Source organism: Miscanthus floridulus, chromosome 19 (genome assembly GCF_019320115.1).
Source record: "Miscanthus floridulus cultivar M001 chromosome 19, ASM1932011v1, whole genome shotgun sequence".
In the NCBI taxonomy this organism is placed as follows: Eukaryota; Viridiplantae; Streptophyta; class Magnoliopsida; order Poales; family Poaceae; genus Miscanthus; species Miscanthus floridulus.
In genome coordinates, this window is record NC_089598.1 from 114,415,500 (window position 1) to 114,422,021 (window position 6,522).

General features: G+C 42.9%; 1 long non-coding RNA gene and 1 pseudogene across 2 annotated transcripts; one reads left to right on the top strand and one right to left on the bottom strand.

Moving 5' to 3' along the window:
* LOC136526655 (protein ALP1-like) lies at positions 1 to 1,121 on the bottom strand (annotated as a pseudogene).
* Positions 1,122 to 1,789: 668 nt separating this feature from the next.
* Positions 1,790 to 6,140, top strand: LOC136529346 (uncharacterized). Of its 2 annotated transcripts, XR_010777265.1 has the most exons (5): positions 1,790 to 2,408; positions 2,880 to 3,002; positions 3,852 to 4,001; positions 4,398 to 4,454; positions 5,841 to 6,140. It is a non-coding gene; the product is annotated as an uncharacterized lncRNA (long non-coding RNA). The 2 variants fall into 2 exon arrangements; XR_010777264.1 differs by having other exon boundaries at positions 3,852 to 4,454.
* The last annotated feature ends 382 nt before the right edge of the window (positions 6,141 to 6,522 follow it).

Consider the following 6,522-nt stretch of genomic DNA (forward strand, 5'->3'; position numbering starts at 1 on the left):
TCAACCAACCATAGCTGTGGCTATAGCATCACGCAAAGCACTCATATCCATGTCATCTCCAGAAGCACTTTCTTCATCTGAGCTGGATTTGGGTCCATTTGTACCATCTTCTTGGATATGCAATTGAAAGTCAGCATTATTTATGCTATTGTCTCTAATGAAATTGTGAAGGGCCATACAAGCAACTATAATTTTTGATTGCTTGTTCACCGAATATTTGGGCAGCTTCAAGAGAATGCGCCATTTCATCTTTAGGACTCCAAATGACCTCTCAATCGCGTTTCTCAGACTTGAATGCGAATGATTGAACACCTCCTTCAATCCCACCGGTGTACGACCATGTTGCCATTCAGAAACATGGTACCTTTGTTCCTTATATGGTGCAAGATACCTTTTTTATTAGGATATCCTAAATCGGCCAGATAATACTTTCCTACATTTTTTAATATACAAGTTAGTTAAAACACACCTCAGATCATTGTACATTGCAAAAACGCATTGGAATGTAAATGATTTATACCTTCGGGAGGGTGTGGGAATTGTTCCTTGTATGTGACTAGAGTATCCAATAAGACACGACTATCATGCACAGATCCGGGCCAACCAGTGACAACAAATATGAACTGCATATCAAAGTCACATACTGTCATTACATTTTACGAAGGATAACCATGGCGGCCAATGTATTTAGATTGCTCATGCAATGAAACAGTTACTGGTATATGTGTACCATCGATTGCACCAATGCAATCTTTGAAATGAGGCCAAAATCTAGCTTCTTGTATCTTAGGATGTATAGAACCAAAATGTGGATCTCTAGGCCTCACAATGTCAAAAGCCAACTGCACGACACATTCAAGTGTCTCTGTAAATTTTCTGCTAATAGTTTCTAATGAGTGGGCAAACTTGTTCTTCACTTGCCTAAATGATTGAGGTGCACCACATGCCCACAAAAATATTGCTAAGGCTTCCTTGGTACACATTCCTCTATTTGCTTTCAAGCCATAATCTTCTATCAAGGTGTCATGAAGGTGAAGGAAAACTGACCTTCTCATTCTAAACATGTTATAGCATTCAGTTGGATTTTGGAGTGTGATCTCAATCCATTGAATTCTAGTCATAGTTGGAATTGGCATAGGAATTTCAACCCATAGGATTTTTGGAGTGTGATCTCCATGGACTAATAAATATGTAAAACACAAGCATTCACCATTACATTTGAAGAAAAATCCCTAATCAATTCCTAAAACACAAGCATTCAGCGTTAGCACAGACTATGCCCCTAACCATGCTATGCATATATAATTCGTCCATTTGCAATATAAATCAAACCTACAATCCATACATCGGCAAAGACAAGTACCTGAATAAATCTTGAACAAGGGATGGTTGAACCAGCACCAGTTTGAGACCTTCAGTCGGAGCAGAGGAAAGGGCGACGGGGAGCACGAACGGAGTCGGCCTCCACCGAACAGAGAGATGCGGTCGCCTCCGAGGAAGATGACGGGGAGAGGGCTAGCTACCAACTGAGCAGCGGGAGCGGCGCCACGAACGTCACCGACGAGCAGACAGGGAGGGGCGGCGCGACCCAAGATGGTGGCGGCGCAAACCCTAGCGCTGGAGTCGCGAGCGCGGACTAAGGAGCGGAGGGGCAGCGGTGAGAATAAGTCCGCGGTGGGAAAAACACACCCCTTCACTCTCGATGCGAGAAACACTAGACCCAATACATTTGGGATTATTTGTATCTCCCGCTATCTGAGAATTAAAATAATCCAAGGGGTGCGTCCCTCTCACATCCGCCGGCCCCGTACCACCTCCCGATGGCGTGACCCCTGCCCCACGACGGCGCGACCCAGTCCTTCCCGCCCGACCGCGCCGCATCTGCCTTCTCCGCGACCGCGACGGCGCGACCGCCTCCGCGCTCCGGCCTCCACCGCCTGCGCCTGGGGGCTGGGGCTCCTTCCTGCGCGGCTGCGCCTGGGGCCGAGCCCAGCCGACCGACGGCCACAGCCAGGGACCTGCCGGTCGCCGCCCCCCGCCTGGCCAGCTGCGGAGGCGCGGAGCTTTCCCAGGCCGCCTGTGCTGCTGCGCCAGGGACGAGGCCAACCGGCCGGCAGGCCCTTCGGCCCTCCACTGCCCCTTTCCCTACCGGCTGCCAGCTGCCTCTTGGCTCCTACGGTCCTGCCTGCTCGGGCTCGGCTGCTCTCACACCGAATCCTATTCCTTCCCCATCCTCCCAGCGGCTGGTGGGTGGGACCAACAGAAGTCGCCGTCGTTGCCGTGGTTGGAACATGCTGGGGTATCTGGGCTGCGGTAGCGAGTTCTTCCTCTCAATGCCACTACCGCTCCTGCTTCTGCTGCCGGCGGTATACTGGTTGCGTCCATCCCTTTCCTCGACATGGGCTCTGGTGAGTTGCACAGACCTAGATGCAATTTGTATATTAGTGCTCTGTCAGCCTCGATGCAATTTGATGATTTCAATTGGAGCACACAGATGTCAACATAGATGTTGTGGATGGCTATTGAACTTCTCAATTATTTCCGATTGGTTGCTTTGCTGAAATATACCGCTACTGTTGTCATTAGTTATGAAATTGGGCTCACAGTAGTACTAGCTTGTACTCGACATACTAGTCAATTAGAAAAGTATACATATGCAAATATTGTGACTGGATTCATATAGGGAGTTCAAATAATACAATTGGGATGCAACTGAAATTAATGAATCTTGCAAATTCAAATGCAACTGGACTATTTTCAGTAGTAATTTCAGCTCATTCAGGAATGGAAGTTCAATTAAAAAGGCTCAATTTTTTTCTCCAATTTTATGGAGTATTGCTTTTGTCTCAAAATTTATGTTTATGTACTACTATGTACAGAGTATCAAGCATGTTAGCCTATAAACTATTGCTGGACTTGTTTGTGGGGTATTGCAATCCTTTGGACTTATTGTAAACCAGTCAAGCGCCATTCAAAGTTTGGCCATGAGCTGCAGCTAGCAGGTAGCAACTTCTTATTTTATTGTCGCCATTTCAAGTGCCTACTGCATCAAACCATATCTAAATAGGAGGATGATGATCTTTGTGCATATGTCAAGTATCTTAACCTGTTAATTTAAATAACACGCAACCTGATATCTGTAGTAATGAGTTTTTTAGATCAGAGTTTGGGACTGTATTGATGTGTGTTAATTTGTCTCATCATGAGCAGCCATGTGACTCCTGTCTTTTTTTTCCTAGTTTCCTGTTAGTGGAGTTCTTTTATTTGTTATCTAACTTTTGTAGGATGTGTTCAATTTTAACGTCCAAATTGATCCTTGTCATATGTTATCAAAGGTGCCATGAATTCAGGATGACCTTTCACCGACATGATTACACATGGTTTGAGTCCTGCTAGTGTATTTGGAAATATGGAGCCTCCTAATCAAATACTTAGGGTTTTCCGTACATAGACAATATTGTGGGCTTGTGGTTATTTATTTAGAAAGATGGATCATGTGACAAACATATATGCTGTACTGGGCAAAGCAGATATGCACTTGGGTGCCTCTGCTATGTATATGTCAGGCTTATCGGAACTGCTTGCTGCAGCAGCACAGCAAGCCTGCCTACATTTACCATTCTTTGTAGTAGAAAATAAGCAGCAACAACTACTGTAGCTGCTTCAAAAGCACAGCTGAGTAGGTCCTATGAGTTGAACAAATCGACCTGATCCAATCTTGATGCATTGTAAAATCTTCTTTTTTGGTACTCATCATTTTCTACTTGAACACATATTTTGTTTTATTATTCTCTTAACCTGCACCAACTTTCTTAGGACTAAAAGGCTTTGTTGTTGTTTGGTCTCTCTAGGTGTATGCTTGGGGGAGAGGAGAGCACGGGAGGCTTGGATTTTGCAGATGATAAGAGTAGTTGCATGGTGCCCCTAAAGGTTGAGCTTCTAGCTGGATTTTGGAGACCTTGGGTTCCGTTGCATTAACCTTTCCTCTGCGCTCATCATGAGTGAGTCATCTATATTATTGTACTTTTTTGTTACACGCCATCAATGAGTCATCTGGGGCTGTGGGTTGCAAATGAACACAGACACTATACTTGCTTTTTCAGAAAAAATAAATTGCCTATTTAAGAAGATATTGTTGCCTAATGAATGACACTTAAATTGCCTAAGAAAATGCAATCCACTACAGCATTACCATATTTGCTACATGTGAGTTTCTGATTTCTAAGTATACATGGAAATACTGGATGTTGTACATTGTTGAGCTAGTTGCCCCTGTTGTATTGTCCTATTGTAGGCATTTAACCGTAATGTTTTTGCTTCCTGCTATATACAAATGTAATGATAACAACTCTTTTTTTGTGCATGCAACAACAACAACAACAACAACAACAACAAAGCCTAGAGGGCAGAGGTTTCAAGGAGTGTGTGCACCGGTGTCCAATGGTGGCAACAAGGTATGATCACACACACGCAAAAGAAAAACACAACCATTTTCTTAGGTAATTTAAGTGTCATTTGTTAGGCAATTTAAGTGTCATTTTTAGGCAACAATGTGCTCCTCAATAGGCAATTTAGTCTTTTCGTTGCAAATCTAGAGCCAATGATTTTGACCACCATCCTTGCCTTGCAGTTTGTATATAGCATTTTCTCCCTCTTTCTTTTCTTACATTGGTCAAACTTCTTCCTGTTCTCCCCTTGCTCATCCTCTTCCTCTTGTGTGCTATCCTCCTCGGCTTCATCATTGTCAGAGTAGCAAGTGACAGCATCAACAAGCTGAGCAACTCTTCTTTTCCTGCCAAAGCCTTCCTTATTGCACACAAACTGCACCTTCTGCATTTCTCTTGTGATTGCAGACTGGCGTGACGTGTTTGTTCTAATCGAAAAGCTGGTTCTCTTTGCATATGAGTTTTAGTACTCCTTTGCTTCTTCCAAGGATGCAAAAGACATCCCATTGTGTGGCATTTGAGGAGCAGACCACACCTCTTCTTCCTCTTCTGCTACTTCATTTCTAGCAACTACAGGATTAGCCGTAGAAAAACTTCATTCCTCTCCTCTAACCTTGCTTGTTCAAATGACAGTCTAATCTCAGAGACAGTAGGAACCTCTTCTGAAATCTACTGGTTCACATGCTCTTCATCAGGCTGAGGAATTTCAGCAAATGTAGACACTTGAGTGCAGAAGGTAGGATTGCCGGTCACATAATCCACATCAAATGCATCTAAGAAATCTTCATCGAAATCTGGCGGTAGCTTGTTAAGATTCATATTGCACCTGCATGCAAAACATTATGTATAAGTGTGTGTTACTATATTATGACAACAGGCAACTTAGTCAAACCAGTTAGGCAATAATACTATACTAAATTAGGCAAAAAAGGCCACCAACTTATGTAGTTTTGTTCAGTACATGCTATCAGTTTTGTCCAGTGCATGAAATTTCATAATACCATCAGTTTTGTTCAGTACATGCTATCAGTTTTGTTCAGTACATGAAATTTCATAATACCTCTAGCTATCAGTTTTCCACATTTACACAGTGGACACATGAGACCGAAGACTGACTTGCACTTTTATGACCCCCTAACACTGTACCTAAATGTTACAGCCTGTAAAATGGACACATGAGAGTTTTGGAAACTTGAGACTGTCCATGGTACAAAATGTATTTTATTCCATGGTCGATTTTTCAACTTAATGAATCTACTGTTCTTGTGTTTCCCACTTTTTGGAGAAAGTTGAAATTTGAGGCTTGGTCATCCTCAACTACTCAGTTGATTTAAACATTTTCCTCAGTTCTCACGATCATCTATGTGCTTATCCTGTACTTCTATTTAATTGCAGGTGTGAGGCCATCAAGCATCAAAATGAACATGTTATTATATCTATAGGAGTAACCATGTGCAGCAGCTAACACAAGAAGGTTTAATGCAGCAAAATGTATATCTATAGGAGTGGTGCATACAACATATATCCTAGTTAACTAGTAAGAACAACATCTGGTAGTAAGATGTGCAGTAACAACATTAGTCATTAACATGTTCAAGTTAGGATCAGATCTGCTTATGCAGTAGGAACTGTAGTACTATTTGTGATGCAAGAGAACTGAATTGTTTGTGTAAAACAACTGAATTGCTTATGCAAAAGAACTGAATTGCTTATCACTTGGATCAGATCTGCTTATGTTCGTGCACGTGCATGGCTGCTGCTTGCCCCACGCTCAGAACAGAAAGTGTATTTTATTGGTTTCCATAATTGGAGTGTGCGTGCGGCCTGCTTAAAGGATGCACAGCCGTGCATCAGCCGTCTCCGAAATTAAATTCAAAAAAGTATTCTGGTCATTCAAAAAAACTAAACTTTTGGTATACTAGAGCAAGGGTACAGCGGGCGAGTGGGATAGAGGACGATGGAGAAAATACGTCGAAGGAAGAGGCGGAGAAAATACGTCGAAGGAAGAGGCGTCGTGAGCGAATTCAACTGTAGAAAGAGTTGGGAGGTATGGGGATCCTAGATCTTTTTTTTTTCG